Source organism: Heliangelus exortis, chromosome 1, assembly GCF_036169615.1.
Source record: "Heliangelus exortis chromosome 1, bHelExo1.hap1, whole genome shotgun sequence".
Classification (NCBI taxonomy): domain Eukaryota; kingdom Metazoa; phylum Chordata; class Aves; order Apodiformes; family Trochilidae; genus Heliangelus; species Heliangelus exortis.
Window position 1 is genome coordinate 107,559,840 of NC_092422.1, and position 27,295 is coordinate 107,587,134.

The window sequence follows — 27,295 nt, forward strand, 5'->3', positions numbered from 1 at the left end:
CAGGTACATGCACTGTAAATATTGTCATATATTAAATGACTGTGTGAGAATTTTCATAGTTGTACAATGAAGTTACAGCTATGTAGAATCCTTGCTATATACAGAAATTGTACAGAGAAAAGCATGATTTGGGTTTTATTAATTGAGTGCCTATTTAAAAAATACCCACATGCCTCAAATCACTCCAACAGCTCACTGTTACATTATATCACCAAGAATATATATATTTTCTCAAAATATTGAATTTTTGTTTAGCAGTAGAGCTTGACTATCTTTTGATAAATTTTCCTGTTTTAAAACCAAAAACTCTTCATATGTAGATGAAAGAGCACCACAAAAATTTTTAAATGTTGTTGAAGAAAAAAAAAAATAGTATTTTGTCTATGAAAACATTTCTGCAGCATTTTATCCACTACCATCCTGAAGAACTTAAAAAAGCAAACTGTGTAGTTTGTAAGACCTGAAAAACTACATTGTGAGGATGTACCTGAGTATTTTCATTAATTGAAAGCTGACAAAATAGTCATTTTCTGTTATATGGAAACTGTTTTCTGCAGATAAGAAAAATATTAACGAAAATTTTCCTTATATTGCCATCAAGATCAAATGCTGACTTACATCTAGTACACTTTGCAGCACATGCCATATATAAATCAGGCAATTAGCTGAAAGAAGATAGCTACTTTTGTCCTCTATTTGTTAAAAGTTTCTCCTGAAATCAACATTAACATCATCAACTTAAGTAGCATATAGTTAAACTGCAGAACATGCAAATACAAGATATTTTTACATTTTCAGGTATTCTTACTTCTTAGTTAGTAGAACATTTTTGACAGTTCAGTGTATCAGTGGCTGCAGAACAAAAATACGCTCTTTCCAAGAAAAAAAAATATTTCTAGGATTCAGGTAGCTAAAATGAGACATTTCGGTTGAGTGAACCTGGGTTGAAATTATACAATTTGTATAAAACAGCTGTCACAGTCCAGTGATGTTTACAAATGGCTCTAAATATTGTGCTCTCTATTACCTTTATGGCAGTGATTTTGCCAGTCTCTGTATTTTGATGGAAGATTATCATTGTAGTTACTGCCATGATTAATGTTACAATGCAGTTCAATCCACTTAAAATTCAGCAGCAATAAAGTGAAAAACCTTAAAAGTACGTGTAGTCCACATGACCTCTGTATTAAGCCAGCAGAACCTAAGCACATGGAAACACATTTAAGCAATAAGTATATGTAGAAAACATCAGCTTTGAACACCAAACCCTGAAAGTAGAATGCAATTTTGTGTGCCTGTGCATGTATATATTCATGGTATCTTGCATTTCATTGGCCATGGAAGCTACTTGCAAAGAAATTAAAGATACTTTGGTTTTTAAAAGTGCTGCGTGTATGTAAAATACTGTTATAGCTCAATGAAATAAAATAGGAAAGAAGGATCCAGTCACCCAGAAACCTCCTAACAAAGAGAGTATTCACGATAATTTTCCCATTGTTCCTGATATTTTTTTCCTGCTTTACTATGATTCGGCTCTTTAAACTAAATAGTTTAAATATGAGATCTAAGAGAGTACCCATCTCTGTCAGGTTTTTGCTTTTCATTGTTAAAGCCTTCATTTTGGTTCACTTCCAAAAATTCCAGGCAGTCACAGAATCATTCAGGTTGGAAAAGACATGCAAGGTGATCCAGTCCAAACTTTAACTTAACGCTACTAAGCTAGGTCCACCAGCCCACCGCTAAGCCATGCCCCAAAGCATCATATCTATATGATTTTTAAACATGTTCAGGGATAATGATTCAACCACTTCCTCAGGCAGCCTATTCCAGTGCTTGCTAACTTCTAGAAAGAATTTTTTCCTAACGTCCAACTTAAACCTCCTCTGGTGTAAGCTGAAGCTTTTTCTCCTAATCCTATTGCAGTTACTTGTGAGAAGAGACCAACAGCACACCCCCCACCCCCTCTTCACTACAAACCCTTTTCAGCTAGTAGTCTGGAACTATCAGGTCTCCTCTCAGCCTCCTTTTCTCCAGATTAAACAACCCCAGTCCCTCAGCCACTCCCCGTAAGACTTGTGCTCCAGACCCATCACCAGCTTTCTTGCCCTTCTTTGGATATGCCCCAGCATCTCAATGTCCCTCTTGTAGTGAGGGGACCAGAACTCAACACAGTGTTTGAGGTGCAGCCTCACCAGTAAGAGTACAGGGAGACAATCACTTTCTCACTCCTGCTGCCCACCCTATTTCTGATGCAGGGGTAGAATCCCAGAAAGAATTTTTGTCTCAAAACATCTGCCCTGAAAAAGTGGACACTGTGCTTAGGTGGAAGCCTCATTCGATAGCCGTCTGGACTCTGATCTCTCAAGGAGAGACCCTCATTTGGGCAACCACCTTGATAAACAGGGCCCTATTCTCAGATTCCATCCCAATAAGATGAACACTGTCCTTGCAAGGGGAGCTCTCTTTGATGGCCACCCTGACAGGCAGGACACTGTCCTTATTCCATAAGGGACAGGGGCAGGGAAGCTGCACCCTGCAGAGGCAGAGTGATATCTTGTGTGTGCCCCAGGTAAAGACACTGGAGAGGGCACATGTGCAGAAATAAGGGTTATTGCTGTGTCATCCCATCTGGAGGGGCCCAAGTGAACACCTGGTTTTGCAAGACATGCCAAAGCCCCCCCACCCCCAAGAATGGTGGGGTCAGGCAGCACAGAAGAGGTGCTTGAAATGCTGAATGCATGCCCACCACCCAAGGACCTGAACTTCCTACCAAAATCATTGCTGGATCCAAGGGTGGTGATATCTTCTCTATCTTCCTTATCTTTATCTCTCCCTCTCCCTCTCTCTCTCTCTGAGTCTCTGTTTCTAACCTTATCTCAGCACATGAGGGTGACATAGTTTCTAACTATGGGTAGTTTTACTACCCACTGCTTTGTTAAGTTTTGTTAGTGTAATCTGTTCTTTTAGCAACTTCCTTAAATTTTGCTAAATTGTAATCCATTGCTTTGAAAGTACCATCCTTTATAATTCTGCCAGTTGTAATCTCACATGCTTTATAATCTTACTTACTTTTAAGTAAAGTTGTGTTTTATACAAACCTCCTGGGTAATAACCTTACTCCTGAGTACTGCACAGAGAATTCCCGAACTTAATCTCACCAAATGGGCTGTTAAGAAAGATTAATTAGAGGAGGAGAAGGATTGTGCCCAGCCATACCCAATCTCTCTGAGGGAGTTTAGAAAGCAAGAGGGTCCAGTCCAAATCTCCCCGGGTCGATCCCCACTCTGGGGAACCCTACCTGTGTCCACTCTGTGGGACATAAAGATGTGCCCACTACATGGGATGTGATATTGTGTTTGGCCCCCACCTCTGGGGAGCCGTGCTCACTTTGTGAGATGTGGCTGTGCTGCACACACCTTGTGGGGTGTGACAGCAGGCCAGGATGCTGTTGGCCACCTTAGCTACCTGGGCAAACTTCTGGCTCATATTCATCCTGCTGTCCATCAACACACCTCCACATCCCATCCCATAAGGCACATTTCCATCCACTCTTTCCCAGTCCTGGAGCACTGCATGGGTTTGCTGTAACCCAGTTGCAGGACAGAACACTTGGCCATGTTGAATCTTATAGAATCTTATGAATCTTATAGAATTGGCCTCAGTCATTGATCCATCCAGTCCAGATCCCACTGTAGAGCCTTTCTGCCCTCAAGCAGATCAGCATACCTTCCCAACTTGGTGTCATCTGAAAACTTACTGAGGAAGCACCCTATGCCCACATTGAGATCAGTGATACAGATATGAAACAGGAGTGGCCCCAGTATTGAGCCCTGAGGAACACCACTTGTGACCAGTCACAAGCTGGATCGAACTCCATTCAACACCATTCTTTGGCCCTGGCTGTCCAGACAGTTTTTGACCCACACGATCATTCAAGCCTTGGACAGCCAGTTTTATTCATGAAGGTGTTGTGGGGAACAGCTTTACTGAGGTCCGTCCAGGTAGACTACATCCACAGCCTTTCCTCCATCCGATAGGTAGGTCACCTTGTCACAGAAGGAGATCAGGTTTGTCATGCAAGACCTTTCTTTCATGAATCTATGCTGACTGGGCCTGATCACTTGGTTGTCCTGTAAATGGCACCAGCTGTCAGGAAAGTATCTTCCACATACTCCAGGAACCTCTGGGACTCCTTCCTCTCTGCTGTATTGTATTTCCAGCAGACACCTGCGAAGCTGAAGTCCCCCAGTCCTCCTACTTTTTTTCTTTTACTCCAGCATTACCATTTTTTATGATCTCTGCCTCAGTTCAGGACTCAGCTAACAACAGGGAATAACGTAAGACCACCTGGATTAGAATTTTCTGCTTTGCTGCGCTGTTGGTCTTTGATGAAAATTTTTAGTATGATCTGGTAAAGCTTCTACCAAAGAATTTCAAAATCTGCCAGAAACTGACCTAACTCCATGTTTGGAAAGTTATGTTGCACACATTCCTTACTCAATCTTTGTAATAAAATATTCTGTTCTCTTTATAGCATTCTTTTGCTGTTTGCTTAGTAACTTATGAACCCTACTAGACATTTATATCATATCCTTGACCCTTGTTTCAGCAGTTGTAGAAACAGATGAGCAAATGGGACATACAGAAGATGTAATATGCTTCAACAGGAAGTCTCAAACATCTCAGTCTCAAACATTCACGAAGTTACACCCAGGACTTTTAATTCAATGCAGTCTTTGGAAAATACAAAAGTGGAAACAAATAGAACAATGTGATGAGTTTTATTAAAATAATAGGTTTCTTCAGGCTAAGTTCTAAACTGAGACCAAAGCTTTAATCAACCCTTAATTACATAACTTAATGCACCACACAAGTTAAATTCAGCCACCCAATTAAGAAAAAGTATAACTACACATGGATTTGATTCTAAGAGGAAAATATAACAGGGAAGCAATTGTTCAATTCAATAGCCTTCTAGATCCCATACAAATGAAAGAATGCCAGAATTTTGCTCTCTGGTATCATAACTAAGCCTCAACATTAGTACCTGTGACTACTGTACTAGGTCTTTTGGACAGATAATTCATAAAAGGACACATTACCAACCCCAGAAGACTATCAGCAAAATGGAGTGGAGAATCCTGTAGGATATCAATTCAACATGAAATGATGAAGTGTTCTTCTATAAGAGGTTTTGAGTTACAGGATTTGTTAATCCCAAAGAACACACCCTGAAAAAAACATTTTCTGACACCAGGTAGTTTAACAAACTAAGTCCAGAAACAGTTTAATCTATGGTTTGCTTTCTATGAAATACTTTGAAAGAAGAAAACACAAACACAACTTTTCAGAGTTTAAGCTCTACAAAGTATTCCAAATACAAACTCAATATTCATTAAAACAAAGATAAGTTATTAGAAAGTCTTTCCAGTTCTCAGTTCATCATTAGGACACAGATTGACTCTAGCAAATAATTAGTCCCTAGAGCACTTCAACATTTACAATTAGTATCTCTGAAAATTCTGTTTCCTTTATAAGTATTGAGTAAATAGTCAAAAATGTTAAGTTCTTCCAAGCTATGAGTTTCAACTGTCGTTCTTTACTTTGATGCTACGCCTTCTCGGAAACAGGTTTGGAGAATGGAAAGAGAGCAATCAGCATCCTAAAGAGCAAAAGAAACAGTCGCCTCAAAAATGTTTTCTCAGGGATAATTTTTCATGTTCTTTGCTAGCAGGGCTGGCATAAAGCTACTGAAGGAGTAGGAAAATGTCCTTCCTTCCCCAGGCTACAGAAGTAATGAAAAGTCCAGTAAGTGTTCCAATAATGCTGAAAGAAAGGGACCTGTGCTTGTCTGCATAACGCCCCTAATACGTACTGAGGGATATGACAATTATCCTAAAACAAGAAACACACTGCAGCTATGAAGCCAAACTTATGCACAGCAGAGCTCCTTTCTCTTTTGGGAGTCTCTGTGGAGAGAGTAAGCATTCCTAGAGATGACACCTTTTCCATCTTATATATTTCTTTGAAAGACGTAGTCTTTCTCACTTTAAGTTTATCAGAGAAAAAGTGAGATATCATTCACCAAAGATTTCTCTGAATTTCTCAGTTGGGTAAAGAAATATTTTTAACTCTGCCCTGACCCCATTCTAATGAAATCACTTGAATATTTTTTCAATGCAAGACAGCATCTGAAGAAGTCAACTAGAAGGTTATTTCATACTAATTTGTCCATAGCAGACTGTTGTATAATTACCAGAGGAAAAGCAATAAAACGGTATATTTAAGGTAGGATAACACTCCACAGTAGAGCAGCAACTTACAAATTTTCTAACAAGGAATTTGAATCTTAGCTTGTTATGCAGTTGGGAGGGGTGGGGGTGTGGTGCACAGACAGTGTAATTATTTTGACAGGAACATTCCGTAACTGGGGCTGAAAAGGAACACAGGAAATCTTTAAGTCAACCTCCCGCTCAGACCAGGATGAGCCATGACATTAGACCAGGTCGTTCAGGACTTGATCCAATCAGTTCTTGAAACTCTCCAAAGCTGGACACTGCTCTGAGCAACTCCTCAACTCTCTCACTATACCTTATATCCAGTTTCTCCTTAAATCCAGTCTGAATTGCCGTATTTCAGCTTCTGTCTGCTGTCTCTCATCCTCCCCCCCATGTACCATTCTGAAAAGCTTGACTCCCAACACATGTAGCTATACTTTACCTATGTCCTTAGCTACACAGAATTTAGAACAATTCCTGCTTTCTAAATAAGGATGAAAATCAGTCATAAATAATGCATGTAAGGACAACCCACCAAATAACAACAGTCAGCTTCATAACGGAAAAAAATTACTTTTAGAATAATTTTTTAAGTCAGCTGTTTGGCTGGTAGAAGACCAGTGATAAGCCTCCTCTGAGGAAGCCAGGCTCCCTTTATGTATTGCCATTGTCATGCCCCCAGGATACAAAGGCAGCACGCATAAAGCATAATTCTGAAATATTTACAAAGATTGTAACCACACAGGCTAAGGACAATGCATGGTTAATGGAGGAAGACAGTATTATGTAATTAAAAAAACAGGGTAAAATCTGCAAAGGTCCTTTTTAGGCCACATTACAACTTTCTGAACAGTCATTTTGGCAGCTTTTTGTTTCGTACCTTTCTGGCTCAAAAATCTCAAAAGATATTCTCCTCTAGTCAGCTGAATCCCAGAATCATCTGGGTTGGAAAGGACCTCAGAGATCATTAAGTTCAACCCTTAATCTACTACCACTGCGGTTACCAGACCATGGCACTGAGTGCCACATCAGTCTTTTTTTAAAAACCTCCAGGGACGGAGAATCCACCACCACCCTGGGCAGCCCATTCCAATGTCTGATCACCCCCTCTGTAAAGAATTTCTTCCTAATATCCAACCTAAACCTCCCCTGGCAGAGCTTAAGTCCATGCCCTCTTGTCCTACTGATGGCTGCCTGGGAGAAGAGACTGACCCCTCCCTGGCTACCTCCTCCTTTCAAGGAGTTGTAGAGAGGGATGAGGTCTCCCCTGAGCCTCCTCTTCTCCAGGCTGAACACCCCCAGCTCCCTCAGCCCTTCCTCACAGGACTTGTGCTGGATCCCTTCACAGCCTCCTTGCTCTTTTCTAGACCTGCTCCAGCACCTCAATCTCCTTCCTGAACTGAGGGGCCCAGAACTGGACACAGGACTGAAGCTGTGGCCTCACCAGCACTGAGTACAGGGGCAGAATCCCTTCCGTGGACCTGCTGGCCACGCTGTTCCTGATACAGGCCAGGATGCCATTGGCCTTCTTGGCTACCTGGGCACACTGTTGGCTCATGTTCAGCTTCCTGTCACTCCAGACTCCCAGGTCCCTTTCTGCCTGGCTGCTCTCAGCCACTCTGTGCCCAGCCTGGAGCTCCCCATGGGGTTGTTGTGGCCAAAGTACAGGACCTGGCACTTGGCCGTGTTGAACCTCATCCCACTGGAATCAGCCCAACTCTCCAGGCTCTTCTCTGGAGACCCCGGTTTCAACCCTTTCCCCCTTAAAACCTAGTTTAAAACCATACTGATCAGCCCCGCCAACTTACGGGCTACAGTCCTTTTGCCCCTGCTAGACCGATGAAGCTCATCTGAACTGAGGAGACCAGGTGCCATGGAATTTTCCCCATAGTAAAAAAAGCCCAAAATTCTGCCAGTGGCACCAGCCCTTTAGCCACCTATTGATAAAATGGGTTTTCATAGTCCTCTCCTGATTCATCCCTGCTACTGCAGGAACAGAGGCAAACACAACCTGTGTTCCTGTCCCATTGACTAATTGACCCAGCACCTTGAAATCTTTTTTAATCGCCATGGTGCTTCTTCCACTAATATCATCACTGCCAGCCTGGACTACCAAGAGTGTGTGATAATCTGAGGGCCAAATTAGCTCAGGAAGTCTCCTCTTGATATCCCTCACCCGGGACCCGGGAAGGCAGCAGACCTCCCTATGCGATGGGCCCCTCAACACACAGGAATTTCAGTTCCCCTCAGAGTGGACTCACCAACTACAACTCTCCTTCTTTTTTTCTTTATAGCTGTGGCTGTGTTCCAGCTGGTGGATGGGGTGCAACCAGGAGACCCTCCAGACAGATCTTCCTCTTGCCTGTCTTCTACCTGATTCTCTGGGTCCAGGGCCCCGTACTGGTTCTTTACCTGGGGTGGTGATGGGAGTCGGGAGGGGATTCTTTTACCTGTCTGGTCAGGGACCTGATTCCATTCCCCCATCTACTTGGTTTGCTCCATCCGCCTGATGGCAGGAGGGGGAAGGCATCACCAGCTTATTTTGGGGGCGAAAGGGTGCGACTCCAGCAGTCAATTTCCCTCTCACTTCCCCAAATGCTTCTCAGCCTCTCCACCTCTTCCTTGAGCTCTGTCACCAGGCACAGCAAATCCTTCCCCTGCTGGCATCGTGCACAGACCCCGCTCACACTGTCCCCGGGCTCACACCCTCTGCGCAGCTGTAGACCCCAAGAGCCACGTCCCTCCTGAGGGCCCCCTTGGGGGGTTCCGGCTCTGTTGACTCAGCCCTTGTGACAACAGCAGCAACAGCTTTCACTTTTTTGGAAACCATGGATGGATTTATTGGAGTTGTGGGAAGAAAAAAAACAAAAAAAAAAAAAACACCTCCACAAACCTCACCTGAGAGAGCCGGGAGGCGGCTGCAGTGCTGCAGGACTGTGGTGTTTCTCCCGCCCACTCCTTCCAGGATTTGTTCTCTAGACCCTTCAACATCTTGCAACGTTATCACCTGTGGCTGAATCAATTCACTGAATCTGTTCTAATTTTTCTCAGAACCAGGTCACAGAACCTGAATTATTTGAATTATTGCTTTCATTATCACCCTGTTAGGCAGACATCAGGTCTGTTGATTTCCTCCAGGACACTGCAGGGGTCAGGGGTGTCTCCAGGGCCCAGGAGTCATGGTTGGTTCCCTGGTGTGGCTGGGCAGGGCCTGGCAGCCTGGGGCTGTCCCACTGCCCCAGTCAGGAGCAAGGCAGCAGGGATGGACAGCGGGGGCAGCCCCAGCCCCAGCTACTTGGCACCTCCCTGGAGATGGGGACAGGGCAAATGGCCCAGCCCAGCTGCTCCTGAGCCATGAGCAGCATCGGGGGAAGCCAGACAAGGACAGTTGGGTCCATTAGCACCCCCAGGGCTCTGTCTGTTTTTCAAGTATCACTTTCATATGTTACAATTCACAGTTAATAGCAATAAGTTTAATTTTTCACTCCTTGTCTCTTATTTCACTTTCAAGCTGTTGCTGGTGCAGAAGCTGGCAAGTCACAGTAATGTGGCCACACTTACAATCACAGGATCATTTAGGTTAGAAAAGACTTTCAAGATCATCAAGTCCAACTGTTAACCTAATGCTGCCAAATCCACCACTAAACAACATCCCTAAACACCATATATACATGACTTCTGAACATCTCCAAGGGATGGCAGCCTTTTCCTAATATGCAATCTAAACCTCCCCTGGCACAACTTGGGGTCAATTCTTGTTCTATTGCTTCTTACTAGAGAAAAGAGTCCAACCCCCACCTCCTTTCAAATTAGTTGTAGAGAGTAATAAGGTCTTCTTTCAGCCTCCTTCTCTCCAGGCTAAACAAACCCAGTTCCCCTTGGGTGCACCTCCCAGAACTTATTCTCTAGACCCTTCACCATCTTACAATGTTATCACCTGTGGCTGAATCAATTCACTGAATCTGTTCCAATTTTTCTCAGAGAAAAGGAACCTGCCATGTCTTCCTCTTGCAGTCAGGTCTGAAAAAGTAGCACAGAGCACGCATGGGAACAAGGAGAAACTTCAGAGGTGCTCAAAGCCACATATGAGCAGGACAGCTTTAGGCAATATCAAGACAACCTAAAATTGATCATGCTGGTCAAGAACAGCTAAATGAAATTAACTCCTCCCTCTTCTCCCAGCACCAATAACTTGGAACATATGCAGGCTCCAGTCCCTTGGGACTCTGGATGCAGGCTGTTTTTAGAAACTTCCCTGAAGCTCCTACAGAAATAACTGGGGGACAGACACATGCTGCAAAGATGAACTGGGCTTTCATCAGAAAAGCAGTGAAGAGCCTGGAGAAGTCTATATAAGTCTGTCTGGTAACAATCTGTACTCACTTTCAGTAATAAGAAAAATGAAAGCTACACAAGGCAGGATCTGCTCTACAAGACATGAGCTCATGTTGATCTCTAAACCTGACCACAGCCACCAGTGAGGCAGCTGGAGATGTTTCTGAAACATGTGATCCTGTTTAGCCACAAATTAAGAGCAGCAATGCAGGAATTCCTTGGTGAAGGATCATTGCCTAAGTTACACCAGGAAATCAAATTGAGCCAGCATGTTGCCTTTATGCCCTGCAAAAAATCAGCTATCTTTAGTTATTATCGATCAGTAGCATTAATTCTATAGCAGCAACTTAAAAACTTGCTTGTCTTTGCTAAAAGGTGTCTCATACTTTGAGACCAATAATCATGATACAGTACATGAGCCTGCAAATAAAATGCAAGGTAAGCCTGCCTGTGACTGAAGAAAATACATTGCCATCTAGTAAACTAAGTACCTTAAAATAATTGTGTGGTGTGAAGCCCAGGCTCACCAGTGAGTATTCAAAACGGATTCTCTCTCTGATCAAATTATGGAGCTTTTCAATAATGATTTTATGACTTCCATTACATTAAACGCCAACATGCTTTCATCAACAAGAAAAATGACACTGCAGTGCCAAGTGTTAGAGTGCCACGTAAAAATTTGATCAACTACCACTTCTGGATGAAAAGTGCACTACTAGTGTTTATGCTTTTCTAAACACAGAAATAAATTGAGGTTACTAGTTTATAAGTAGGTAATGAAAATACTGTCTTTAGGCATCTGGGAGGCATTCAGGACTCTCCATGTCATATCCCTGAAGGTACAGTAGGGCACAGGGCTGTTGCTGACATCCTCCCAGGGTTAAAATGCTAAGGCTAAGAGCACTAATTATTCAACAGCTTGCTACACATGGCAGTTGTCTTTTTAAGTATCCCAAGTCAAATCCTTGGCCACACAGATGTGACCTGAGTAGGAAGAGACATCCCAATGGCCAACACTGCTTGCAGTCAATACAGCTTATTTAACCACCACCCATTAATTCATCAAAAGCCTAGATCTAAATAAAGGCTTGTACACTCAGCTCCAGATCAAACCTACTCATAAAATATAATATAAATATGCCCAAGTCTTTTAATCAAATTCTTCCATCCAGATTTAAGCATGTGTAAAACAAGAGCAATAGTAATGATCTGCTTGTAAGATAAGCAATGACTGCAGAACATTTCATCCTTTGATATTACTATATTAGAAGATTATATCATTTCTATCATCAGCATACTACACTTGAAGCTCTCTAAAAATTACATTGAGCTCTGAGAAATTAAAAAAGCAGCCTAAAATCAGCCAAAGGACAAAAGTGGAGATCTGAAAGCACTTAAAGGGAAGGAGCTGGATAAACCAAACTGTTATCTTTAAAGACATTGAGCCTAAAATTGAGAATTGTCAGTATTTCCCCTACTGGCAAAATGAGTTTAGGATTTCATCTCAGAGCACACTTACAATTCCTCAAGATGGCAGAAACGAATTTAAGGAGTTGAATTTGGAAGTGTAACTGCTAACATCAAACTTTTCAAGCAGATTTTGATGATACAAATAGGGCATCCAGGATTATGACAACTTTAACTAAGATGAACAGATTCTTGACTAGAATCCAAAAAAAGTCCTTAGAGAGATATGGGCTACAGTTCTGATATTTAAGGGATTCAAGTTCTACATTTAAGGGAACTGAACTTCTTTGTGGAAATATCGTTGAGATTTCATAGAAATATTCCCAAGCAGACCTATGTAAATAATAGATTTTTCCAGTGATGGGCCAAACAATAGCAACAAATTCAGTCAAAATTAAATATTTTACTTGAACTGAAACACCTTATTTTTAACCAAAAAATTAAGCCCATTCAAAAAGCAAGATACTTAAAAAAAACTCACAGCAGATTCCAAAAAAAAAGCAAGCAAACAAAAACAGCCAACCAAATAAAACACCCCGAACATTGCAAAGCTTTGCTTTAAAAGATAACTTAAAACTATTTCCTGAATTAATTAGTAAATATAAGATTTGGTGGTATTTTTCCCCTTAGCATATAAGCTACATGGTAGAAAGTAAACAGAAAAGCTGAGAGGACAAAGGAAAATGGTTTAAAACTTGCAGAGAGGAGATTTAGGTTAGACATTAGGCAGAAATTATTTAATTTGAGGGTGGTAAGACACTGGCCCAGGTTGCCCAAGGAAGTTGTGGCTGCCCCCTCCCTGGCACTGTTCAAGGCCAGGCTGGATGGGGTTTGGAGCAACCTGGTCTTGTGAGAGGTGTCCCTGCCCATGCAGGGGGTGGGAACTGGATGATCTTTAAGGTCCCTTCCTACCCAAACCTCTACAGTTTACCACTTTAACCAGCACTGGATGGTTGAAGCTTACCACTGTATGTTCTTTCCTTGTTACTATTCCAACAGAAGGAATTTTAATGGCTAGCTGAACATATGCCAGCTTGAGATCTCAACGTCTGTTTTTTCACGAAGACAGACTAATACAGAGACTTCAGCCAACATTTTGCCAAAACAGGATTTTTCCTCTCAAACATACACCCACCAGATTTCTGCAGAGAAATCTACTCTCAAATCTCAGAGCTACTTAATTCCAAAAGGAGTTGACTTTTACTGTCATCTGTTTTACTGTTTATCAAGTTAAAGTACTTCTTACAAGTATTGCAAAGAGCCACAGAGATGGTAAGGGCACCTGTTTTGGGGATAGAATGTGCAATACCTTATTCTTACATAGCACCTTCTATCTTCAGGTGTAAAAATATGCTAACTTGTTACATCTCTGCTGAGCAAGTTTATCTTGGTTGTTAACACTATCAAAGAACAGAGCAATGAAATTACATGGGCAAAGGCAGGCAGAGCAAATTTTCAGTAGAGTTCAGTTAGTTTCCAGGTGTCCCATGACAATCCTTCTCTCACAAGCTCAACTAAGTTTTTTATTTAGAAAAATAGATCACATAGCATGTTTTAACTGAGAAACAGAAAAAAATTTTGTCAGATACAGCACTGGTCACACCATAATACCATGTTTCTTGTTTGTTAAGACATAGAAGCATGTAATGAAAGGCATTATCATTTTTTACAAGCTCCATAACCTGATCACAAAGGTAAAAATGGTTGTGGTTGCCTTAAAAACTCTTTTTCTTCAGCAGTAGTGACACTTAAGATTTTCTTTTTTTACTAGACCTTTGATACCAACCACATGTTTACCAGAAAATTTTGAAGTTACATCATGAACTGTTAAAGAATGCCTAAAAAGAACTCAGAGATGGAAATTTCCTGGTCACAAATATAATATTTGTGTTCAATTATACAAGCTTTTAATTTATTTACTTATTTCAAGTGAAGCAAAGGGACACGAAGGTATCTTTTCATTATCATTTTGCACACTTTCCTCTTCTATGACCTAAGACTTTTCTAATTAAAAATAGTTACTTCACAACTGTGATCACAGGAGCTGGCACTTGATGTTAAATGTTCAGAATTTCAGCTTCTACAGAGTTTAGGAGACACCTACTGACCTCTCCAGAGATATCTGAAATTTGCCTTCCCTTTGTAAAACATGACCTATCCCTCTGTAGCCTTCAAATCCACCAGAAGCAGCTGGTGTCAGGCAAGACATCCAAAACTTAGAAGCTAGTGATAAATCACTAAGAACAAAGTGCTTGTCTTACTTGGTACAATATGCCAGTCCCACAAGGAGCAAGCAGTGCAGACTGTCCCTTCCAGCACTGTTTACAGAGCAGGAGCAATACAAAGTAAGGGTGTATCTTTTTGCCTGACAGCTGGAGACAAAAAGCAAAATATCTACTAACATGATAAAGAAGAGTTCAAAACCATGTACCCATCCCAGGTAAGTATTTTTCTTATAGCAAACCATTGAAAAGCATAGAATTCTTTTTCTAGTTTTCTCACACTTAGGAACTGAGAACTGCAGTAAACTTAAACACAGAGATCTGTGTATGAGCTACCTATGGCTATATATACCTAAACCTATATTAGTTATAACCTATAAGTTATTAAGTTATAACCTATAAGTTATTAAGTTATAACCTATAAGTTATTACCTATAGTTGTTAAGTTATAATCTATAAGTTATAACCTAATAGTCATTTGGCACATACATTCAAAACCCAATAGAGAACGCAGCATTTGTAAAATCTGGTCATCACCAGGACAGAAATAAGATTCCATCTTGGAAAATTAACTATTAAAGCTAGGACATGGCAAGAAAAATATTCTTGGAAAATACAACCACCTACATTGGCCAGTTTTGTGACATCAGGATATCTTCAAATGAAAAAAATTTCTGTAGGCATTTAATCAAAGGTGTAAGTAAACTGGTAGGCTACTAAATCATACAGGTAACCAGATTAAAGATATATTTTCTGAAATATGTATTTCTTTCTTGAATATATCACTTTGAATTTAGCTTAACACCAAAGTATTTCAGTGCTCTTGTTCTCAAGATAGCACATGTGAATGTGTTGTTCCCAGGTATTTTAGTTTCCTAAAATGGTAAGGACAGATCACAAATTAAACTAAAAAAAACCTAAAAGAACTAAAAAAAAAAACCAAACAAAAAACCCCAAAACAAACAAACAAAAAAACCAAACCCACATACACAAAAAGAAAAACAAAAACAACAACAACAAAAAAACCTCTACAAAATACTGAACAAAAACCCCACCCTCCAGTACCCACCAAAAAAAATCCCAACATAAAAATCAACCCCTGGCCTACACCAAAAAACAGAAAAAACCAAACAGAAAAAACAGCTCCAATCAAAAAGCCCACACAAATTCAGAAAGTAAATGGAATACTACATGGGCAAAAAAAGTAGTAGAAAAAGCTTTTTGTTCTTAATGACAGTGGAACTTCAGAATTTGTAGGGTATTTACAAACCACAGTGAATAGTTTTGATTGTTTAGCAAGATACGGTGAAGGCATCACAGTACCTCAGTACTCTTGTTGGCTCCCTCCAAATCTCTGCTGCTCCTAGGTTTAGGTGCATTGGTGAGTCAATACCTTACAGGAAGATCTCCTGTATCTCAGATATGGTACAACTAATAAAATGTAACACCATACAATATGCCTCAATCAGCTAGCTGCTTTATTTGAAAAACTAAAAAATAAAATACCAGGTATTTCCAGCACTACAGAAGCTGAGATAGACAACAAAACTCTAATATGCAAGATACATTTCTATAACACATATTTTTTTCCTGCAGATGAAAGTATGCACTTAGCTTTGGCTACAAAATGCCAAACCTATTGCTAACACACAGAAGTAAACCCTTCATTTTATAACTGAACTTTCATTTTCAGGTTACAGCAAGCAGGTAGCAAACAGATCCTTGGATGGAGAGATCTGGGGTTTGCTGCTGACTGTCATGCATTCATCGGTCAAAGACCTTAAGAGCTATGCCAGTTTTGTCCATTTCACAACAGAAAGATCTTCAACAGAAGATACCTGTCTTTTCTTGCAACATACACATACACATATACAAGATGTTAATGTATTAACCCTTAATTCAAAGTTCAGTTTCCATGGAAACAGCAGCAAGTAGCTATGTGTCAAAGTCCAGTTAATTTCTTCAGGAGCATGAAATGAATGAGCACCTGCTAGAAACACTTTAAAAAAAAGAGTGACAATTGGAATGCAAATACTTTACTTAACTCCAGGGTTTAATATGACTTTTTTCAAGAAACATCTATAGAAAAATCCAACTGAATTGCTGGCTCAAACTAAAATTCATGGCAGCTCATTTATTGAGGGATATGAGTCTGAAGACAACAAGTTATTCAAGAACTGCTTATCAGAAAGTATTCTATGCAGATCTATGAACAGCTGCATTTGGTAACAAGAATCTAAGGACTCCAGCTCCTAAGCACTGACTGCTGCACTGGTTGCATTTAGTGTACCTGCAGGACTGCTGGCAGAATCAGAACTTAAAGCAAAGCAGTTCTCAACAAATAATGTAAAACAAAAATCCTTTGATAAATTCTTAAATACTTTTCACATCAAAAGGACCTTCACACATCTGCTTTTCTCAGTAGGGAGCGACCAAACACATGCTTAAATATTTGCCAAATTCCTGGTCTGAGTAAAAAATTATAAATATTTAGAGAAGAGGAATAAAGATATTTTCCCAAAATTAAACAAGAAATGGAGTGACAGCCTACCCACAATGAATGTTTCATCCTTCAAACACTTTTCTTACATCTTTCACTAGTATCACCAACAATCTGAAGAGCTAACAAGGGTTTTGTGAGGAAAATAGCAGGAATACTTGAGATTTATAAACTCTCCAAGGGTCTATGCATTCCTGTCTGCAAGAGCATTGCCATATTTATGCACCCTTCAATCTAATATCTAAAATTTTGGTTTTCTTGATCTAGCTGTAGCTTTAAGCAATGTCCAAGAGCACATATTTGATTGAAAGAGCCAACCTAGCATGTTCCCTGAACTTATTAGCTTACAAGAGGTAAGTTTTAAAACAAGAAGAAAGGTAAGGGGAAAAGTTATGTCAGAACCAATTAATTAATGCAGATATAAGACACCATCAGACTCAGAAAAAGCATATATTTGAATAATATCGTATTACCTTATAGCAGAGTCCTGCTAGATACCATGATTTAAAGTAAGAAATGTTACCCAGGAAGCATATCTATCAGCCCTTAACCCAAAACGGGGCAAGTGTGAACTGCAGACTTTGGGTAGTTGCAAACTTGGGGATGGGAGAGGGTGATATGCAGGCTTTAATCTTTTAATAACTCTGCTTAAGAAGGTTTCACTGTATGAATTAATCAGCAGTCTTCTGAAAAGCATTAATTAATTCCACTTTGGAAATTATTAATATTATATAACCCCATTACATAAGCTAGGGCATCTAAACTTTATGTTCAGCCAGTAACCTCAGTGAAAAATCAAGAGAGCAGCTCTGCATTACAAGAAGGAACAGAAAGCGCCTCACAATGTGATTGGACACCTAACAAGTGGAACGTTCAAATCGCATTACTGGAAAAGTAACAATTTAGGGGAATGCCCTCAAAAATGTAGTGAGGATAATTAAAAGGAATCTGAAATGCGACTTTTTTTTTTTTTTTCATTTTCTTTGAACTAAGTGAGTTAGCACAATATCCTTTGTATTTTTCAGAAAGTATTAATTTTCAGGACTGCGTGGGGGAAGGCCTGGAGGGCAAACTTGAAAAAGATTAGTCTAACTCAAGTCCTATATACAGAAGAGAGAGTTTTATCTGTCAATTTGAAAAAGAACTTTAAAGACGCTGTGATATGGAGCGGAATTATCACCACTATTAATTGCACAGGCATATTAAAAAGACCCTGGAAAGTGACCTCCTCTAATACAGAGAATGCATGTAGAAAAATATGTCTTAATCTTCTTTTCTGCACTGAGATAAATGTCAAGTATATCTATCACCTCAATTAACCATAGGAAAAAAGCTGTCAAAATCTAATTCTTTTTTTGACAAGGCGTTTATTCCAAAACCAGCAGAGGGAGAAACAGGCACTTGTATTAGAAAGAGATGAGTGTCAAAGGTTTCTGAAACACATGGGGAGTTTTCCATGTGCGAAATGCTGATTAGAACCATGGTAAATCAGTGCTAGTGTGTTCTGGGTTTGTTGCCTGAGCTACAGTAAAACTGAGGGCTTTGTGGAATGGTTTACTTCAGCATTGAGGTTACATTAACAAAAGAATGTTTTTCAGCTACAATACCATGCAAAATGAGAAAGAACTGGTGAAATGAAAGAACCTTCACTCCAGGAACATTAAAGACTATTTTATAAAATATTGTAAAACATATTTATTTTGATAGTTCGTTTACTCTTTGATTTTTTCCTTTTAATAGGATTGAAACCTTTTTGTTCGTTTCCCTGTTACGTCAATGTGATTTCATCAGGGTATTCAGATGGATTCATCCTTCATCAGGTTGGTTCACTCACACACAGTTTTTCTATACTATCCTTGGTTTTTTCAGAAGGGCAATTAAAAAAAGAAAAAAAAACAAACCAAAACATAGAAACAATATTTATAAACATTTTTTTCATAGCTGAGCTTTGAAAGCAAAATGACTTGACCTAATAAAATTTTCATATTAAGAGCAGCTTGAAAGAATTCTGTGAATAGTTGATATAATCAAACGTTTCTTCACTGAGAAGAGGAAAACTACCTATCTAGAGCAACACATGTAGAAAGAGTAATTTGGCACCATTCAGATGGCCTTTAAGATCATCCAAGTTCATTCCTAGTTTTCAAAATCTGATGTCTGCCTATGTGAATGTGTTTGTATTCATTCTGGTTTTTGAGACTCTTGCCTAAAACAAGAGACTTTTAAACTTCTTTTATTTAAATGACAGTAGCCACTTTTCATACAAAAGTATTAATTTTAAGGGCCGAGGGGAGTGACTGTAAGAACTGAGCTTGAAATGCAGTTTGATCATTAAAATGATTTTAAGGGTCTAGGTTTTTTCAGCCTACAGGGTTAAATCATTTTATATCTTCCAAGCTGCAATGAGCCTCAGAGCAGTGCTATAATGGTCTTTGCTACCATCCATTTTCCAGGAAAAAAAAAAATTATGCCAAGATTTTATATATATATATATATATATACACACACATACACAAGATTTTTATATATATATATACACACATACACACACACACACTGGACATATGTGAACTACAGTGTTTATTAGAAGATAGAGGTGCATTCAAGGATATAAACAATTGAATCTGACAAAAAGGACAGGCTTCCCTAGGGAAAGCTCTAGGATCCCTTGTTAGCTGTAGCATGACTGGAAAACAACAGATCAGTCCTCCACTTGTTTATGTTGTCACATGCCTCTGAATTCAGTGGCAATATCATATCATGTCACAACTGCCTCTCCGTTTCACTAAGAGTAACACAAATAACAGATCCTAAAATCTAAATAGTTCAAACAGGAGTCCCCAGACAGGTGCATGCTCCATTAAAATTTTTGTTTCCATTACAAATGTTACTTCAAATTAAAAATTGGCAGTCAGAATGACGGTAGGTGTGTTGCTCTTACAGGACTTACATTAATATGAGCAATGGGTAAAGCTTTCAGTCCTGCTAGCCAGAATGAAAGCATGCATATTTCTGTTAATTATTCAAAACAGGAAAATAAAAAGTTCCATGAGTATATCTGGTATATTGCTGAAATATCTGAATAGATTATGGAACTTAAAATATTTCAAGAAATTACAATAAGACTAACAACTATTGAGCAAATATTTGTTTATGGCATGGAGAATTCAGGTGATACACAGGTTTTGAGAACTGAGATTTTTTCTATTTGTTCTTTTTTAAACTCATCCAAAGGAATTTTGATAGAAAAGTCTTGGTATTCTGTGTAGATTATATTAAAGTAGAAGTTAATTATGCATCAGTAAAATGTGAGTAGCATCACCTACTCATTCAAAACAACATTCTCTCACACTTCCTAAGCTACAAACATTCTGGAACACTCAGTTAAGACTGGAGACAGCAGAGAAAGGATTCTCTGTCCCATTTCTCAGGTACCGTCTCAGATATGCGAAGGAGGAACTAAAAAACAAACCCAAGAATGTGAAAGTCTCTTCTAGTTCTGAGAAAGAACAGTGCTACTCCAGTAATGATAGCACACTAAATTAGATCTAAATATGTGTTCTTTCCTCTCTCAACTAACAGGCAAAATGGGCACATGTTCTCAACTAGGGATCCAGACCTGCCAGATGTACTTATGGGATTCTATCCATTGTCAAAGTAGGATTTCCAGCTTAAGCCCAGCTGGGCTCCAGCTCTCCAGTGCTGCTCTCATGTGCCTCTGGAGGCCTGACTTGTAACTCTCTCACAGCAGCAATACAAAGCACCCGCTGAGGCTCAGCAGCAGTTTACATGTATTTTTTTAAGATTGCAGCAGAGGTAAGATATCTGCTCAATATGAGCAGCAATGAGTTCAGATCTGCTCTGTCCTGGTTTTGATTACAGACTAACCTTGCTATAAATGAATTTGTGTATCTCATAAGGTCAGGACATACACTGAGTTACCTTGGATCACCTAATGCTCTGTGTTTTCCAGCTCAGTGTTTATGTGCATAACAGATAGGACAGACTGCCTCTGGTCCTCGAAGAACAACAGAAAGTTCAGGATGCATTCTAGTGTTTTTAAATGGGAAACCATTGAGATATTTGGCAGGAACTTACAGGATACAATTAGTAGTGATACAGCACAGATTTCTACCATGAGAGAAGAGAAATCAAAGATACAGCAGTCCTTTCCCCCAAACCTCACCTTTGGCATATGCCAAGCTCCACAAGCCATGTGTGGCTTTGGAAAGCAGCACATGGCAGTACAGAAGCCAGGGTGGTACACACAGAGAGTTGCTCTGCAATTCCATGGAGACAGCTCTCATCTGGTCAGTTTATTCTTCACTAGTAAAAGGAACATTAGCTGTTGCTGCTCTTTAGTTCTGGTGTGGATAGCAAGAAGTCAAAGTATAGCACAAGATCGCATCCCATCAAAAGAAAATATCACCTTGAACCAGCCAGGGTCCTGATCCTGTTTGACTCCCAGTACTGTGTTTTTCTTTGACCCTTTTATTCCCATTTTCCTAGATCTGCACCTGTTCCTAAGTAGCATCTTATTAAAGAAGTTTCCATTATCAAATCAAGCCACACACTCACCTCCACTTACTGTTCACAATGTCACAGATCATCATGTAGCAGCTCTCCTGATGCTGGCACTCATTTTACACATAGCAAAAGAGACAGCAAACAGTTAAGTCCTTGTTCCTGTGTCCCTGTCTGAGCTACAGTACACATCTGGAAAGCAACCAAGCAGCTTGTCTTCAGCTCTAGTTTCTCACCTACTTGATCATACAGTTTTGCTGAAGTTGATATGTCCTCCTGACACAGGTTTTACTTACCTACCTAGTGTCAGTTTCTGAACAGGAACAGAGCAAAACCTCTGCATTCTGTCCTGAGGCACCAGATGATTTAACAGTACTTCATTCACATCTACTATAACACAAATAAGAAATTTAAATGGATTTTTGTAGTATCTTTTACTATGAAAAAACTGAATTGCTATGCTTGATAATACCCATATAATAGTGAGAATAGTTGTACCATAATAGGACTGACTCAGTGCATTTTATTTTGAGCTCTTTGAACATAGTTTCATAAAGCTCACCTCTATGAATATACTGAATATTTTCCCTTGTGAAAAAAAAGTCAGTTTTTAAAGCAGATTTCATAAGGAGATGGTGTTTGGACTTCTCTCATCCCTTCTCCATGCTGGGAAAGAGATAAGATCTCAGATTTTAAGAACAGTATTCATATGACTTAATGAGCTAAGGGAGTTGGAACAGATATGAATGCACTCTAAGGGAATTCTTTGTGGAAGAGATTACGAAAGTAGTGTATTTGCTTTTATCACTATCATAAACGCCTGCTCAAAGCACTTGGGTATTTCATCCAATTAAAACCAAAGAGAACAAGGTACCCTAACTGCAAGAGACAGAGCACAGTCCATTCCACTACACTTATTTCTATAACCTGACTCACACCCTGCCATCCAAATACTCTGATGACAATTCATTGTTGAAGAGCCTGAGCACTACAATGAACAACTCTCATTTACTGAAAGACATCTCCTCTGCCATCAGCACACTCCTGTCATAGCGTGTGATTAATATAATACAGAAATAAAAGGAAAATGTTTAACTGGACCTTTTGATTCAAATATCTCAAAGTAGTTTCTATTTAGAACCTGCAAACATTAGGCCATGGTTTTCTTCTGCTGGAGCCAGAAGAAAATAAAAATCTATCTGTAATGTGCAGTGTTTGTGTTCCCCATGTGTTTTTTTTGTCTGCTGATCTGGAAGATTTGAGAGTGAAACAGACAAAATCAAGACAAGCAAACCAGTAAAATCTGACAGTGAACAGGAAAGCACGAAGATTTGTATAAATATTTGCGGGAACTGAAAAGAGCAGATGCCCAATGAAATAATCCAGAGGATGTGTATACACTTCCTTTTAAAAGAAAACATTTCTGTCCCAGTCTAAAAAAAAATTGGTGGACAAAGAATGCTTTCTTCAGCTGGACAGCTCCAAGATCCTTCAACAGTCTGGATTTGTTACAAAAAAACCTACTAGGGAAAGTATCTGTAGAAAGAAGCTTCAAAGTACATTCTTGTCAACGTGTGCTTAAAAGTCGGTTTAGCTAAAGAAGAGATTCAGCCTATATTGATAGCTACTCATAAAACAGCTTTAAAAATACCAATATTGAACCCAAAAAGAAGTAGAAAAATCAGGAAAAATGTACTGGCATGATTCCAAGTGTCTGTACAAACATCAGCTCCTGCTCCCTGAAAGGCTGAGCCCTTGTCTAAAAGAGATATGCCCAATTCATGTGTCTGCCTCATTACTGTTTGCCTGTAATATGGTTTTGCTTAGCTGTGCCAGTTCCTACTGAGTGTGAGAAGCCTCACAGAGTGTGAAATCTTGCAAACTAAATGAGCCATAGGAACAGTTTGCACAGATTTCATATGATCGGCGTGGTAACCTAGTCACCTAGTATGTTATTTCCATTATTAGTAATAGCAATTCTTCAGGCAAAGAAATGACAGAATGAACCCCTTGGTCTCAATGTTTGAGCAGTGCTGGGTCTGAAATAGGATTATTATGTTTTTCCATGCACAAAGAGCAACTGTATGCTAATGTACCCCTTTCCTTCACTAAGCTGCAGGGAAAGAAGCTTGTCAGGCTCTGGGACAGATCACACTAATGCAAGCACACTCTCTCAAGCAGGCAGGCCACAGAAAATGAGCTGGGGCTTCTTAAGTGTAATAGAAATTTGATGGCAGTTGGAAGAGAGTAGCTTGTCAGTCACGGGAAGCCTCTAGATGGGTGATCAGTGCTAAGAAAAGGGACTTAGGGGAGGCTTTTTGCCTCTCATCACTGCCCAAGGAAGGTTTAGCTCTGCTCTCTGGCATGGGGAACCTTGGAGCTACTCATCCACCTTTTCTCAAAAGGCACCAGCACAGCCAGAGACTTTCAGATTGTGTTTCCTTTGCCCCTGACCTCAGAGAATTTTTGTACTGTCATCTGCAGTTTTGTTGTGCTTTAAAGCAAAACAGTGCAAGATTCCTCTCTGTCTCTAAATGGCAACCACAAAGAAAACTTCACAGAGGACATTACAATGCACAGCCAAACAAACAAACAAACAAAAATATTTACCTAGATGCAGACAAAAAACATATAGAAAAACAGTTAATAACAGTGTCCTATCTCTGAAGAAACTGATGAGAAATGAGAAATTGCATTTTCACAATTGAGTTGACCTGTCCCTTGACAAACGTGTTGAAACAGGTTTTAGTTGTGCTTCATTTACAGCTACCTCCAGAGGGAATATTGTCTGCTGTTAATAAGGACAAGTTGCTGGGGAGGTTTTGCTTTTGGTTTCAGGATTTTGGAAGCACTGGGGTAGTTTTGGTGTTTGGAGCTTGAGGGGTTTTCTTCGCTGTTTTGTTTGGTTTCTTTTAGGAGTTGTAGTTTGTTGATTAATAAAAAAATTTTAAAGAAAACAAAAAAAAACCCCTATGATGTACTGTCAGGTTTTTTTTCTGTAAATTTAGGAGGGGAAGAAAACAAGACCACAACCCGAGCTAGAATTGCAACACTGGTCCATCCAAATATAGACATAGATTTGGCTAAGTAAAGATGGCTTGTTTGCAATCCCAATCATATATGACAATGACAAGAGAAGTGGAAGGTGTAGGACAGAGACACTTTGATAATTCATCACCATCTGCTCAAATTTTATCACAAAAAAATCTGTGCAACTGAACCTTGAGAAGATGTTATGAGAAGACCTTCAAATTCTTTACAGTTAAGTTATAAAGCTCTGATTAAAATTCATCGTGAGTCCTACTTTCCTCATTTTTAGCCCACTAGTATGACTGCATTTTGTTGAAGTGATTGACATGAAACCTTTTAACCTGTTACAGATCAAGTGTGAGAAAATATTTTTTTATACCCCTGAAGCTGAGAACTCAAGTAGATATATACCAGGTGAACGCAATAGTACTAGTAAAAATGAGACTTAGAATAGCTTCAAAATTTACTTCTCTTGGGATAGACATGGTAAAAGAAAGTAAGAACTGAAACACCCATTTTTTGTTGTTAGCTTGCCCAGGAGCAACAACTGCTTTGACACTAATGTGTCCCTTCCCTGTTTACTTACAGATGTACTATTGCAGACACATCAGGTGTTAATGATTAGTGAGGAGAACTTGTGAATTATGTCATATACAACAGAATTGCTCTTTCTTCCACTCTTAATGCCTGCTTAGTTAGGTTTCCCTGTTGATTTCCTAAGTACAATGCACAGACTGAAGGTGATGTTAGTGATGACATTGATACCTTTAATGTAATCATAGAATCATAGAATTGGCTGGGTTGGAAGGGACCTCAGAGATCAAGTCCAACCCTTGATCCACTACCGCTGCAGTTACCAGACCATGGCACTGAGTGCCACATCCAGTCTCCTTTTAACTATTTCCAGGGACAGAGAATCCACTACTTCCCTGGGCAGCCCATTCCAATGTCTGATCACCCTCTCAGTAAAGAAATTCTTTCTAATGTCCAACCTAAACCTCCCCGGCACAACTTGAGACCGTGCCCTCTTGTCTTGCTGAGAGTTGCCTGGGAAAAGAGACCAACCCCCCCCTGGCTACCCCTCATTTCAGGGAGTTGTAGAGAGTGATGAGGTCTCCCCTGAGCCTCCTCTTCTCCAGGCTGAACACCCCCAGCTCCCTCAGCCCTTCCTCACAGGACTTGTGCTGGATCCCTTCACAGCCTCCTTGCTCTTCTCTGGACCTGCTCCAGCACCTCAATCTCCTTCCTGAACTGAGGGGCCCAGAACTGGGCACAGGACTCAAGCTGTGGCCTCACCAGCGTTGAGTACAGGGGCAGAATCCCTTCCCTGGACCTGCTGGCGACGCTGTTCCTGATTCAGGCCAGGATGCCATTGGCCTTCTTGGCCACCTGGGCACACTGCTGGCTCATGTTCAGCTTCCTGTCAATCCAGACTCCCAGGTCCCTCTCTGTCTGGCTGCTCTCAGCCACTCTGTGCCCAGCCTGGAGCTCCCCATGGGGTTGTTGTGGCCAAAGTACAGGACCCGGCACTTGGAATGAATTAACTACAAATAATTAACTACTCTAAGAAGAATATAAATTTTCTGGAAGTTTCTGTTCTTTTATCAAACTTTCTGCTCATTTTTTTTTACACATGTAGATTTTGGACAGTGTGATTACTTTTTTGTCCAGTTAGCATAGGACTCAGCTGGGACAACAGGGCAGGATTAAAGTTGCAGGACTGCTATATAAGGCCTGGCCCAGGAAGGCCCAAACAGTGAAATGCCACACATGCATAGATCTGAGGGAAAATTCTCCAGCTCTGTTCAGCATGGGGAGATATATCCCTGCTCTGGCTGCATCCCAGCCAGGCGCTAGGCTAAGACCCACACATACTTCTGGGAAGAGTCTAGAGCACACAAGCCAAGAGCCAGAGCCACACTGCAGAGCTCACCACCCCAAAACAGCCTCAGAGCCATAGCCAGACAGACAGGTATGACATAATCCCCTTTGCTAGGTCATTCAATTTTATTAGATCTCAAATACAGCTTCATTATATGTCCTAAGTAGAGCTCTAATACTGCAGTGCAGCAGTGATCCATCTTTTATATCTGGAGATAATAATCAATTGCTTTCACCAACCATACAAACTAGCTCCAACATAAAAGAAGAATGTTAGAAAGATCAAAGAAGAATGAGAAAGGCCTCTTGATGGTGGCGAAGGAAAACAACATCTTTGCTCCCCAGCTTTGCTCCTGAACATTTTTTAAATAGCACAAGTTTTCCTCCATTTTGAAAACAGTAATAATACAGATAGACATTCAAAAGATGTAAAAATTATCCCTCAATGTAAGTTTTTAAATCAAGACCATAAACCTCAACTCTTCCCTTCAAAGAAGTGCTGTGCTTCAGTCATCATTCACTGGGCTTGGTGAAAAAAAAATCATGAAATCCAACTGCATTTTAGGTCGAAATGGAAAGCGATCCTCTGCTGCTTTCATACCTCTGTCTCCAAAATTTAGGAGCTTTTATTCAGTTCACTTGGAATCAAATTATCAGGAAGCAATTAGCCTTCTTAAAACGGAAAAAGGCTATATCATGCTCACTTATTTTTAATACCCCTTATCACGTGCAACAGGGAATTCTGAGGATCAAGGGAGAAAAATCACTGCTCACAAAGAAAAGCATGCATTAGGCAGATACATAATATACCTCAGAGAAGCCCACTGCTATTGATATCTCATATTCCTGAGCTCTGAATTGTAATACAGTGTTAATTTTTTGGGGGGGAGTTGGTGCCTTGGAAGTCTACTTACAGCCTTGAGAGATCACATCGAGGTCACTCTCAGAGAACAAAGGACCAAAACTGGATTACCATACATCTCATACTGATGTGCCTTTACAAAGCAGGACCCCTTCACCCTAGGCATTAGAAAAATACAAAATAAAGGAGACAGATG